The following is a 14,229-nucleotide window of genomic DNA, read 5'->3' on the forward strand; positions in this document are numbered from 1 at the left end:
AAATTTCTCCAGCGGCGGGCCCCTGGCCTAAACTTTCTCCGGGCCGCGCAACACGCACTTTCCGCCGGACACCGACGGAGGCAACGTCCCCCTCCTGCGGTGACAAAAAAAATCCACCCCTGGTACCTAAAAATTTCTCCAGCGGCGGGCCCCTGGCCTAAACTTTCTCCGGCCCGCGCAACACGCACTTTCCGTCGGACACGGACGGAGGCAACGTCCCCCTCCTGCGGTGACAAAAAAAATCCACCCCTGGTACCTAAAAAATTCTCCAGCGGCGGGCCCCTGGCCTAAATTTTCTCCGGCCCGCGCAACACGCACTTTGCGCCGGACGCCGGTCCCAAACCACCACCGCCGACCGCCACAAGGCGACAGCCACCATCCCCAAGCGCCACCCCCGACCGCCACAAGGCGACCGCCACCAGCCGACCGCCACAAGGCGACAGCCACCATCCCCAAGCGCCATCCCCGACCGCCACCCCCCGACCGCCACAAGGCGACCGCCACCAGCCGACCGCCACAAGGCGACAGCCACCATCCCCAAGCGCCACCCCCGACCGCCACAAGGCGACCGCCACCAGCCGACCGCCACAAGGCGACAGCCACCATCCCCAAGCGCCATCCCCGACCGCCACCCCCCGACCGCCACAAGGCGACCGCCACCAGCCGACCGCCACAAGGCGACAGCCACCATCCCCAAGCGCCACCCCCGACCGCCACCAGCCGACCGCCACCAGCCGACCGCCACCATCCCCAAGCGCCATCCCCGACCGCCACCCCCCGACCGCCACAAGGCGACCGCCACAAGGCGACAGCCACCATCGCCAAGCGCCACCCCCGACCGCCACCAGCCGACCGCCACCAGCCGACCGCCACCAGCCGACCGCCACCATCCCCAAGCGCCATCCCCGACCGCCACCCCCCGACCGCCACAAGGCGACCGCCACCAGCCGACCGCCACCAGCCGACCGCCACAAGGTGACAGCCACCATCCCCAAGCGCCATCCCCGACCGCCACCCCCCGACCGCCACAAGGCGACCGCCACCAGCCGACCGCCACAAGGCGACAGCCACCATCCCCAAGCGCCACCCCCGACCGCCACCAGCCGACCGCCACCAGCCGACCGCCACAAGGCGACAGCCACCATCCCCAAGCGCCACCCCCGACCGCCACCAGCCGACCGCCACCAGCCGACCGCCACCATCCCCAAGCGCCATCCCCGACCGCCACCCCCCGACCGCCACAAGGCGACCGCCACAAGGCGACAGCCACCATCCCCAAGCGCCACCCCCGACCGCCACAAGGCGACCGCCACCAGCCGACCGCCACCAGCCGACCGCCACCATCCCCAAGCGCCATCCCCAAGCGCCACCCCCGACCGCCACCAGCCGACCGCCACCGGCCGTTCGCGGTGTGCGCCGCCGTTCCCCAAGCACCCTCCGGGACGAAGCCGGAGCCAGAGAATAGCAGCGGCCGTGCGTAAAAGCTGCGGCCGGGCCTCGCGGAAGGTCCCCGGGCAGCGAGCTGCCGAGCCCCGGCCTCCAGCTTCCACCAGGTAATAGGACCGGGCGCGCGCAAAAGCTGGGGCCGGGCCTGGCGGAAGGTCCTCGGGCATCCAGCGAGATCACACGGCCCCCACCGGAGGCGGCTAGCGCCTCCGTAGAGTAGTGCCGGCCCGTGGAAGCGGCCGCCCGTCAGCCTGCGTTGCCGCTGGTCGAAAAATGCACTAAGTGCCAAACCCCATTCATTTACAACGGCGTGTCCGCCAGAGGGCGCACTTCCCCCGGCGGACCAGCCGGCGGGGCTCGTTAGAGAGTGTATCCGCCTGGCGGTGCCTCCTGGCCGGCCTGGATTCCGGACCGCGACCGCTCACTCGCGGGACCCTAATCGGCCCGCGGACCAGCCGGCGGGTCCTCCGTGAAAGCCTATCCGCCTGGCGGTGCCTCCTGGCCGGCCTGGATTCCGGACCGCGACCGCTCACTCGCGGGACCCTAATCGGCCCGCGGACCAGCCGGCGGGTCCTCCGTGAAAGCCTATCCGCCTGGCGGTGCCTCCTGGCCGGCCTGGATTCCGGACCGCCACCGCTCATCTCGCGGGACCCTAATCGGCCCGCGGACCAGCCGGCGGGACCTCCGTGAAAGCCTATCCGCCTGGCGGTGCCTCCTGGCCGGCCTGGATTCCGGACCGCCACCGCTCACTCGCGGGACCCTAATCGGCCCGCGGACCAGCCGGCGGGACCTCCGTGAAAGCCTATCCGCCTGGCGGTGCCTCCTGGCCGGCCTGGATTCCGGACCGCCACCGCTCACTCGCGGGACCCTAATCGGCCCGCGGACCAGCCGGCGGGACCTCCGTGAAAGCCTATCCGCCTTGGCCGGTTCCCCGGCCGGCCACGGGTGGCGAGAATCCGGCCTCCTCGCCCGGAGCGCGCTTCGACTTGGGCGAAAAATGCACTAAGTGCCAAACCCCATTCATTTACAACGGCGTGTCCGCCAGAGGGCGCACTTCCTCCGGCCGGCGGGGCTCGTTGGAGAGCGCGTCCGCCTTCGCCGGTTCCCCGGTCGGCCGCGAACGGCGAAAAGCCGGCCTCTTCCCCCGGAGCCCGGTGGGCGAATTTTTTTTTTTTTTTTTTTTTTTTTTTTTTTTTCAAAGTGCCAACGGCTCTCGCGCCGCGATGCGTCCGCCTTCGCCGGTTCCCAAGTCGGCCACGAACGGCCAAAAATCGGCCTCTTCCCCGGAGCCCGGTCGGCGAATTTTATTTTATTTTTTTCCAAAGTGCCAACGGCTCTCGCGCCGCGATGCGTCCGCCTTCGCCGGTTCCCCGGTCGGCCACGAACGGCGAAAAATCGGCCCCTTCCCCCGGAGCCCGCATGATTATACGCGATGTTAATATTTATTTAATTATTAAATAAATACATACATATGTTTATTAATAATATACGCGGTGTTGATATGTATTTAATTATTACGTATATTGTGAATAAACTAACGGTGATTTTACACGATTTGACTACATGCGTGACCGTGATATAGTGCCGAGGGCTCCCGCGCCGTCACGCGTCCGCCTCGGCACGTGGGGTACCACGGGTCGCCCGCGGCAGCGAGCGTTCGGCTCGCGGGGGCCCGCGGGGTGTTATTAGGGAGTGCGGCAGCCGTGCCGAGGCTCCGGCCGGCCGCCGGAAGTCCCGCGGGGGAGCGTCGGAGCTCCGCGAGGCCGGCCGGGGAGCCTCTTAGTCATCGCCCGCGCTCGCGGTGGTCCCGGTCGCTTAAAGTGCCGCGGGAGGCGTAGCGATGCGAGTGAGTGTGCGCCAAGTGCGAGAGGCGGTGCATTTACGCGCCGTGTCCGCGAGAGGGAGGCAATTCCCCGTTGCGACCTCCGGGAGATCAGCGGGCCGCCGAAAAGGCTCAGCCGGGGTGCCTGGAGCCTCCTCGGGCGTCGAGTTAGGAGGGGGGCGCGCGGAGAACCGGCTGGATGTCCCCTGGAAGCTCAGCGGGCCGTGGGAAAGGCTTGGCCGGGGTGCCTGGAGCCTCGGCCGGCTTAAAAAGGTGGGAGGGGGGCGCGCGGAGAACCGGCTGGAGGTCCCCTGGAAGCTCAGCGGGCCGTGGGAAAGGCTTGGCCGGGGTGCCTGGAGCCTCGGCCGGCTTAAAAAGTTGGGAGGGGGGCGCGCGGAGAACCGGCTGGAGGTCCCCTGGAAGCTCAGCGGGCCGTTCAAAACGCTTAGCCGAGGTGCCTGGAGCCTCGGCCGGCTTAAAAGTGAGGAGGAAAGCGCGCGGAGAACCGGCCGGAGGTCCCCTGGAAGCTCAGCGGGCCGTGGGAAAAAGCTTAGCCGGGGTGCCGGAAGCCTCGGCCGGCTTAAAACGTGAGGAGGAAAGCACCGGGAGAACCGGCTGGAGGTCTTCTGGAAGCTCAGCGGGCCGTGGAGAAAGCTTAGCCGGGGTGCCGGAAGCCTCGGCCGGCTTAAAATGTGAGGAGGAAACCGGCTGGACGTCTTCTGGAAGATCAGCGGGCCGTGGAAAATGCTAAGCCGAGGTGCTGGTTGTCGAATAAGGCTCCGCCATCTCGTAGAAGGTGCTAATAAAGTTCATATCCGCTCGGCTGGAGGTAATTGGCCAGCGGACCGGCCGGCGGGACCTCCGTGACCGCCTATCCGCCTGGCGGTGCCTCCTGGCCGGCGTGCATTCCGGGCCGCGACCGCTCACTTACGGGACCCTGATTGGCCCGCGGACCGGCCGGCGGGACCTCCGTGACCGCCTATCCGCCTGGCGGTGCCTGCTGGCCGGCGTGCATTCCGGGCCGCGACCGCTCACTTACGGGACCCTGATTGGCCCGCGGACCGGCCGGCGGGACCTCCGTGACAGCCTACCCGCCTGGCGGTGGCTGCTGGCCGGCGCGGATTCCGGGCCGCGACCGCTAACTTACGGGACCCTAATTGGCCCGCGGACCAGCTGGCGGGACCTCCGTGACAGCCTACCCGCCTGGCGGTGCCTCCTGGCCGGCGTGGATTCCGGGCCGCGACCGCTAACTTACGGGACCCTAAACGGCCCGCGGACCAGCTGGCGGGACCTCCGTGACCGCCCATCCGCCTGCCGGTGCCTCCTGGCCGGCGTGGATTCCGGGCCGCGACCGCTAACTTACGGGACCATAAATGGCCCGCGGACCAGCTGGCGGGACCTCCGTGACCGCCTATCCGCCTGGCGGTGCCTCCTGGCCGGCCTGGATTCCGGGCCGCGACCGCTCACCTACGGGACCCTAAATGGCCCGCGGACCAGCCGGCGGGACCTCCGTGACAGCCTATCCGCCTCCCGGTGGCTGCTGGCCGGCGCGGATTCCGGGCCGCGACCGCTAACTTACGGGACCCCAATTGGCCCGCGGACCAGCCGGCGGGACCCCCGTGACCGCCTATCCGCCTTGGCCGGTTCCCCGGCCGGCCACGGATGGCGAGAATCCGGCCTCCTCGCCCGGAGCGCTCGTCGGCTTCGGCGAAAAATGCACTAAGTGCCAAACCCCATTCATTTACAATAGCGTGTCCGCCAGAGGGCGCAGTTCCCCCCGCGGACCGGCCGGCGGGACCTCCGTGACCGCCTATCCGCCTGGCGGTGGCTGCGGGCCGGCGCGAATTCCGGGCCGCGACCGCTAACTTACGGGACCCCGATTGGCCCGCGGACCAGCCGGCGGGACCTCCGTGACCGCCTATCCGCCTGCGCTGGTTCCCCGGCCGGCGCGAATTCCGGGCCGCGACCGCTAACTTACGGGACCCCGATTGGCCCGCGGACCAGCCGGCGGGACCTCCGTGACCGCCTATCCGCCTGCGCTGGTTCCCCGGCCGGCGCGAATTCCGGGCCGCGACCGCTAACTTACGGGACCCCGATTGGCCCGCGGACCAGCCGGCGGGACCTCCGTGACCGCCTATCCGCCTGCGCTGGTTCCCCGGCCGGCGCGAATTCCGGGCCGCGACCGCTAACTTACGGGACCCCGATTGGCCCGCGGACCAGCCGGCGGGACCTCCGTGACCGCCTATCCGCCTGCGCTGGTTCCCCGGCCGGCGCGAATTCCGGGCCGCGACCGCTAACTTACGGGACCCCGATTGGCCCGCGGACCAGCCGGCGGGACCTCCGTGACCGCCTATCCGCCTGCGCTGGTTCCCCGGCCGGCGCGAATTCCGGGCCGCGACCGCTAATTTACGGGACCCCAATTGGCCCGCGGACCAGCCGGCGGGACCTCCGTGACCGCCTATCCGCCTTCGCTGGTTCCCCGGTCGGCGTGTATTCCGGGCCGCGGCCGCTCACTTACGGGACCAAAATTGGCCCGCGGACCAGCCGGCGGGACCTCCGTGACCGCCTATCCGCCTGCGCTGGTTCCCCGGCCGGCGTGGATTCCGGACCGCGACCGCTAAATTACGGGACCCAAATTGGCCCGCGGACCAGCCGGCGGGACATCCGTGACCGCCTATCCGCCTTCGCTGGTTCCCCGGTCGGCCACAGATGACGAATATTCGGCCTCTCGCTCTGGAAGTCCTGCCGACTTAGCCGAAAATTTTCTAAGTGCCATCGGCTCTCGCTCGGAAAAGTGTCCGCCTCGTCTGGTTCCCCAGCTCGGCCTCAGAATTCGAAAATTCGGCCTCTCTGAGGTACCAGGGGTGGGCTTTATGTACTTGGTCCCCCCAGTTAGTGTACTCATCACTTTACCCCCCTTTCGCAAAATATAGTCGGCACGTATGTGCAGAACTGTTTATTTTCATTTTAAAAATTTTCTAAGTGCCAGCGGAAGCTGTCACACGAACTGTCCGAGCTACCACGGTGCCCATCCCGGGCAGTGACGGCAAAAGGCCGATGTGTGTTTGATGGAAGTCTGAATAATTTCTAAGTGCCAACGGCTCAACCGCCGTAAAGTGTCCGCCTCGGCTGGTTCTCCCGGTCGGCCCGAACGAGCGAAAATTCGGCCTCTTCCCCTGGAGGTCCGGAACATTTTGGCGAATATTTTCAAAGTGCCAACGGCTGTTGCGCCGTAAAGTGTCCGCCTCGGCTGGTTCTCCCGGTCGGCCCGAACGAGCGAAAATTCGGCCTCTTCCCCTGGAGGTCCGGAACATTTTGGCGAATATTTTCAAAGTGCCAACGGCTGTTGCGCCGTAAAGTGTCCGACCCGGCCGGTTCCTCCGGTCGGCCCGAACGAGCGAAAATTCGGCCTCTTCCCCTGGAGGTCCGGAACATTTTGGCGAATATTTTCAAAGTGCCAACGGCTGTTGCGCCGTAAAGTGTCCGACCCGGCCGGTTCCTCCGGTCGGCCCGAACGAGCGAAAATTCGGCCTCTTCCCCTGGAGGTCCGGAACATTTTGGCGAATATTTTCAAAGTGCCAACGGCTGTTGCGCCGTAACGTGTCCGACCCGGCCGGTTCCTCCGGTCGGCCCGAACGAGCGAAAATTCGGCCTCTTCCCCTGGAGGTCCGGAACATTTTGGCGAATATTTTCAAAGTGCCAACGGCTGTTGCGCCGTAACGTGTCCGACCCGGCTGGTTCCTCCGGTCGGCTTGAACGAGCGAAAATTCGGCCTCTTCCCCTGGAGGTCCGGAACATTTTGGCGAATATTTTCAAAGTGCCAACGGCTGTTGCGCCGTAACGTGTCCGACCCGGCTGGTTCCTCCGGTCGGCTTGAACGAGCGAAAATTCGGCCTCTTCCCCTGGAGGTCCGGAACATTTTGGCGAATATTTTCAAAGTGCCAACGGCTGTTGCGCCGTAACGTGTCCGACCCGGCCGGTTCCTCCGGTCGGCACCGAACGAGCGAAAATTCGGCCTCTTCCCCTGGAGGTCCGGAACATTTTGGCGAATATTTTCAAAGTGCCAACGGCTGTTGCGCCGTAACGTGTCCGACCCGGCTGGTTCCTCCGGTCGGCCCGAACGAGCGAAAATTCGGCCTCTTCCCCTGGAGGTCCGGACGACTTTGGCGAATATTTTCTAAGTGCGAACGGCTGTTGCGCCGTAACGTGTCCGACCCGGCCGGTTCCTCCGGTCGGCCCGAACGAGCGAAAATTCGGCCTCTTCCCCTGGAGGTCCTGTGAAGTTTAACGAATATTTTCTAAGTGCGAACGGCTGTTGCGCCGTAACGTGTCCGACCCGGCCGGTTCCTCCGGTCGGCCCGAACGAGCGAAAATTCGGCCTCTTCCCCTGGAGGTCCGGACGACTTTGACGAATATTTTCTAAGTGCCAACGGCTGTTCCGCCGTAACGTGTCCGACCCGGCCGGTTCCTCCGGTCGGCCTGAACAAGTGAAAATTCGGCCTCTTCCCCTGGAGGTCCGGAACATTTTGGCGAATATTTTCTAAGTGCCATCGGCTCTTCCGCCGTAAGGTGTCCGACCCGGCCGGTTCCTCCGGTCGGCCTGAACGAGCGAAAATTCGGCCTCTTCCCCTGGAGGTCCTGTCAAGTTTAACGAATATTTTCTAAGTGCCATCGGCTCTTCCGCCGTAATGTGTCCGACTCGGCCGGTTCCTCCGGTCGGCCTGAACGAGCGAAAATTCGGCCTCTTCCCCTGGAGGTCCTGTCAAGTTTAACGAATATTTTCTAAGTGCCATCGGCTCTTCCGCCGTAAGGTGTCCGACTCGGCCGGTTCCTCCGGTCGGCCTGAACGAGCGAAAATTCGGCCTCTTCCCCTGGAGGTCCTGTCAAGTTTAACGAATATTTTCTAAGTGCCATCGGCTCTTCCGCCGTAAGGTGTCCGACTCGGCCGGTTCCTCCGGTCGGCCTGAACGAGCGAAAATTCGGCCTCTTCCCCTGGAGGTCCTGTCAAGTTTAACGAATATTTTCTAAGTGCCATCGGCTCTTCCGCCGTAAGGTGTCCGACTCGGCCGGTTCCTCCGGTCGGCCTGAACAAGTGAAAATTCGGCCTCTTCCCCTGGAGGTCCGGAACATTTTGGCGAATATTTTCTAAGTGCCATCGGCTCTTCCGCCGTAAGGTGTCCGACTCGGCCGGTTCCTCCGGTCGGCCTGAACGAGCGAAAATTCGGCCTCTTCCCCTGGAGGTCCTGTCAAGTTTAACGAATATTTTCTAAGTGCCATCGGCTCTTCCGCCGTAAAGCGTCCGACTCGGCTGGTTCCCGATGTCGGCCAGAACAAGTGGAAATTCGGCCTCTTCCCCTGGAGGTCAGTTGAAGTTTAACGAATATTTTCTAAGTGCCAACGGCTGCTCCGCCGTAAAGCGTCCGACTCGGCTGGTTCCCGATGTCGGCCAGAACAAGTGAAAATTCGGCCTCTTCCCCTGGAGGTCCGTTCAAGATTAACGAATATTTCCTAAGTGCCAACGGCTGCTCCGCCGTAAAGCGTCCGACTCGGCTGGTTCCCGATGTCGGCCAGAACAAGTGAAAATTCGGCCTCTTCCCCTGGAGGTCCGTTCAAGATTAACGAATATTTTCTAAGTGCCAACGGCTCTTGCGCCGAAAAGCGTCCGCCTCGGCTGGTTCCCGCGGTCGGACACAAAATGTGTCAATTCGGCCTCTCTGAGGTACCAGGGGTAGGCTTTATGTACTTGGTCCCCCCAGTTAGTGTACTCATCACTTTACCCCCCTTTCGCAAAATATAGTCGGCACGTATGTGCAGAACTGTTTATTTTCATTTTAAAAATTGTCTAAGTGCCAGCGGAAGCTGTCACACGAACTGTCCGAGCTACCACGGTGCCCATCCCGGGCAGTGACGGCAAAAGGCCGATGTGTGTTTGATGGAAGTCTGAATAATTTCTAAGTGCCAACGGCTCAACCGCCGTAAAGTGTCCGCCTCGGCCGGTTCTCCCGGTCGGCCCGAACGAGCGAAAATTCGGCCTCTTTCCCTGGAGGTCCGGAACATTTTGGCGAATATTTTCTAAGTGCCAACGGGTGCTCCGCCGTAAAGTGTCCGCCTCGGCTGGTTCCCCCGGTCGGCCAGAACAAGTGAAAATTCGGCCTCTTCCCCTGGAGGTCCGGAACATTTTGGCGAATATTTCCTAAGTGCCAACGGCTCAACCGCCGTAAAGTGTCCGCCTCGGCCGGTTCTCCCGGTCGGCCCGAACGAGCGAAAATTCGGCCTCTTTCCCTGGAGGTCCGGAACATTTTGGCGAATATTTTCTAAGTGCCAACGGGTGCTCCGCCGTAAAGTGTCCGCCTCGGCCGGTTCCCCCGGTCGGCCAGAACAAGTGAAAATTCGGCCTCTTCCCCTGGAGGTCCGGAACATTTTGGCGAATATTTCCTAAGTGCCAACGGCTGCTCCGCCGTAAAGTGTCCGCCTCGGCCGGTTCACCCGGTCGGCCAGAACAAGTGAAAAATCGGCCTCTTCCCCTGGAAGTCCGGCCGAGTTAAGGTAAATATTTCCTAAGTGCCAACGGCTGCTCAGCCTTAAAGTGTCCGACTCGGCTGGTTCCCGATGTCGGCCAGAACAAGTGAAAATCCGGCCTCTTCCCCTGGAAGTCCGGCCGAGTTAAGGCAAATATTTCCTAAGTGCCAACGGCTGCTCCGCCGTAAAGTGTCCGACTCGGCTGGTTCCCGATGTCGGCCAGAACAAGTGAAAATCCGGCCTCTTCCCCTGGAAGTCCGGCCAAGTTCGGCGAATATTTCCTAAGTGCTAACGGCTGCTCCGCCGTAAAGAGACCGACTCGGCTGGTTCCCGATGTCGGCCAGAACAAGTGAAAATTCGGCCTCTTCCCCTGGAGGTCAGTTGAAGTTTAACGAATATTTCCTAAGTGCCAACGGCTGCTCCGCCGTAAAGTGTCCGACTCGGCTGGTTCCCGATGTCGGCCAGAACGAGTGAATATTCGGCCTCTTCCCCTGGAGGTCCGGAACATTTTGGCGAATATTTCCTAAGTGCCAACGGCTGTTCCGCCGTAAAGAGTCCGACTCGGCTGGTTCCCGATGTCGGCCAGAACAAGTGAAAAATCGGCCTCTTCCCCTGGAAGTCCGGCCGAGTTAAGGCAAATATTTCCTAAGTGCCAACGGCTGTTCCGCCGTAAAGGGTCCGACTCGGCTGGTTCCCGATGTCGGCCAGAACAAGTGAAAAATCGGCCTCTTCCCCTGGAAGTCCGGCCGAGTTAAGGCAAATATTTCCTAAGTGCCAACGGCTGCTCCGCCGTAAAGCGTCCGACTCGGCTGGTTCCCGATGTCGGCCAGAATAAGTGGAAATTCGGCCTCTTCCCCTGGAGGTCCGTTCAAGATTAACGAATATTTTCTAAGTGCCAACGGCTGCTCCGCCGAAAAGCGTCCGACTCGGCTGGTTCCCGATGTCGGCCAGAACAAGTGAAAATTCGGCCTCTTCCCCTGGAGGTCAGTTGAAGTTTAACGAATATTTTCTAAGTGCCAACGGCTGTTCCGCCGTAAAGAGTCCGACTCGGCTGGTTCCCGATGTCGGCCAGAACAAGTGAAAATTCGGCCTCTTCCCCTGGAGGTCAGTTGAAGTTTAACGAATATTTTCTAAGTGCCAACGGCTGTTCCGCCGTAAAGAGTCCGACTCGGCTGGTTCCCGATGTCGGCCAGAACAAGTGAAAATTCGGCCTCTTCCCCTGGAAGTCCGGCCGAGTTAAGGCAAATATTTCCTAAGTGCCAACGGCTGTTCCGCCGTAAAGAGTCCGACTCGGCTGGTTCCCGATGTCGGCCAGAACAAGTGAAAAATCGGCCTCTTCCCCTGGAAGTCCGGCCGAGTTAAGGCAAATATTTCCCAAGTGCCAACGGCTGTTCCGCCGTAAAGGGTCCGACTCGGCTGGTTCCCGATGTCGGCCAGAACAAGTGAAAAATCGGCCTCTTCCCCTGGAAGTCCGGCCAAGTTCGGCGAATATTTCCTAAGTGCCAACGGCTGTTCCGCCGTAAAGAGTCCGACTCGGCTGGTTCCCGATGTCGGCCAGAACAAGTGAAAATTCGGCCTCTTCCCCTGGAAGTCCGGCCGAGTTAAGGCAAATATTTCCTAAGTGCCAACGGCTGTTCCGCCGTAAAGAGTCCGACTCGGCTGGTTCCCGATGTCGGCCAGAACAAGTGAAAAATCGGCCTCTTCCCCTGGAAGTCCGGCCAAGTTCGGCGAATATTTCCTAAGTGCCAACGGCTGTTCCGCCGTAAAGAGTCCGACTCGGCTGGTTCCCGATGTCGGCCAGAACAAGTGAAAATTCGGCCTCTTCCCCTGGAAGTCCGGCCGAGTTAAGGCAAATATTTCCTAAGTGCCAACGGCTGTTCCGCCGTAAAGAGTCCGACTCGGCTGGTTCCCGATGTCGGCCAGAACAAGTGAAAATCCGGCCTCTTCCCCTGGAAGTCCGGCCGAGTTAAGGCGAATATTTCCTAAGTGCCAACGGCTGCTCAGCCTTAAAGTGTCCGACTCGGCTGGTTCCCGATGTCGGCCAGAACAAGTGAAAATCCGGCCTCTTCCCCTGGAAGTCCGGCCGAGTTAAGGCGAATATTTCCTAAGTGCCAACGGCTGCTCAGCCTTAAAGTGTCCGACTCGGCCGGTTCCCGATGTCGGCCAGAACAAGTGAAAATCCGGCCTCTTCCCCTGGAAGTCCGGCCGAGTTAAGGCAAATATTTCCTAAGTGCCAACGGCTGTTCCGCCGTAAAGGGTCCGACTCGGCTGGTTCCCGATGTCGGCCAGAACAAGTGAAAAATCGGCCTCTTCCCCTGGAAGTCCGGCCGAGTTCGGCGAATATTTCCTAAGTGCCAACGGCTGTTCCGCCGTAAAGAGTCCGACTCGGCTGGTTCCCGATGTCGGCCAGAACAAGTGAAAATCCGGCCTCTTCCCCTGGAAGTCCGGCCGAGTTAAGGCGAATATTTCCTAAGTGCCAACGGCTGCTCCGCCGTAAAGCGTCCGACTCGGCTGGTTCCCGATGTCGGCCAGAATAAGTGGAAATTCGGCCTCTTCCCCTGGAGGTCAGTTGAAGTTTAACGAATATTTTCTAAGTGCCAACGGCTGCTCCGCCTTAAAGCGTCCGACTCGGCTGGTTCCCGATGTCGGCCAGAACAAGTGAAAATTCGGCCTCTTCCCCTGGAGGTCCGTTCAAGTTTGGGGAATATTTTCTAAGTGCCAACGGCTGCTCCGCCTTAAAGCGTCCGACTCGGCTGGTTCCCGATGTCGGCCAGAACAGGTGAAAATTCGGCCTCTTCCCCTGGAGGTCCGTTCAAGTTTGGCGAATATTTTCTAAGTGCCAACGGCTGCTCCGCCTTAAAGTGTCCGACTCGGCTGGTTCCCGATGTCGGGCAGAACAAGTGACAATTCGGCCTCTTCCCCTGGAAGTCCGGCCGAGTTTGGCGAATATTTTCTAAGTGCCAACGGCTGCTCCGCCGTAAAGAGTCCGACTCGGCTGGTTCCCGATGTCGGCCAGAAAAAGTGACAATTCGGCCTCTTCCCCTGGAGGTCCTTTGAAGTTTAGCGAATATTTTCTAAGTGCCAACGGCTCTTGCGCCGAAAAGCGTCCGCCTCGGCTGGTTCCCGCGGTCGGCCGTAATAGGCGAAAATTCGGCCTCTTCCCCTGGAGCGACCTCCAAATTTGGGCGAAATTTTTTCTAAGTGCCTAAAGGTACCAGGGGTTTGGGTACCAGGGGTGCATTACCAACTGGTCTTTTGTCAACCCATGTACTTTTTCTAGAGTACATGGGTTGGTCCCCCCACTTAGTGTACTCATCACTTTACCCCCCTTTCGCAAAATATAGTCAGAACGAGCATGGGGGACGCAATTGTTTTCCATGCAAATCAATTGGGCCTGGTCCGAGCGCTGGTAACGGCCGCCAGCAAGCGTCCCCTGCTCGGATAGCAGAACTGAAGAAGGCACGGCACTTCCAGAGAGAGAGAGAAAATTTTCTAAGTGCCACATTTCTCAAAAATTTTCAAAGTGCCACATCTCTCAAAAAATTTCTAAGTGCCACATCTCTCAAAAAATTTCTAAGTGCCACATCTCTCAAAAACTTTCAAAGTGCCACATCTCTCAAAAACTTTCAAAGTGCCACATCTCTGAAAAACTTTCTAAGTGCCACGTCTCTGAAAAATTTTCTAAGTGCCACAGCACGGCTGTGAAATATTCAAAGTCCTACAGGCATTGGCAGAATGCGCGGACGGCCGTCTGCTCCCGGCGGCCGCCGCGAAGCTACTACCCCCTCCCGGGGACGGCTGTCTGCTCCCGGCAGCCGTCCTTACCCCCCTCCCCCGTTTGCACCGCCTGAAGTTAGACCCGCCTTGGTAGGGCCCCCACCGGCCCCGGCTCGCCGGCGTTGGGTGGACGGTTCCTGCCCACTTGCGGGTCCCGGTCGCTTGGCAACCGACCGGGGAGGACCAGCCGCCTCCTTAAACACAGGCTGGAAGGGAAATCCGGTCAAGCTACGGAGGACCGGCCGCCTCCTTAAACACAGGCCGGAAGGGAAATCCGATCAAGCTACGGAGGACCGGTCGCCTCCCTAAACACAGGCCGGGCAAAAATCTGCGAATGGGCCCGTCAAGGGTAGTGGGTCATCCAAGGTGGGAGGTACCGGCCGCCTCCTTAAACACAGGCCGGGCAAAAATCTGCGAATGGCCCGTCAAGGGTTGTTGGTCATCCAAGGAGGGAGGTACCGGCCGCCTCCTTAAACACAGGCCGGGCAAAAATCTGCGAATGGCCCGTCAAGGGTTGTTGGTCATCCAAGGAGGGAGGTACCGGCCGCCTCCTTAAACACAGGCCGGGCAAAAATCTGCGAATGGCCCGTCAAGGGTTGTTGGTCATCCAAGGAGGGAGGTACCGGCCGCCTCCTTAAACACAGGCCGGGCAAAAATCTGCGAAC

This window comes from Syngnathus scovelli, unplaced genomic scaffold, assembly GCF_024217435.2.
Source record: "Syngnathus scovelli strain Florida unplaced genomic scaffold, RoL_Ssco_1.2 HiC_scaffold_142, whole genome shotgun sequence".
Classification (NCBI taxonomy): Eukaryota; Metazoa; Chordata; class Actinopteri; order Syngnathiformes; family Syngnathidae; genus Syngnathus; species Syngnathus scovelli.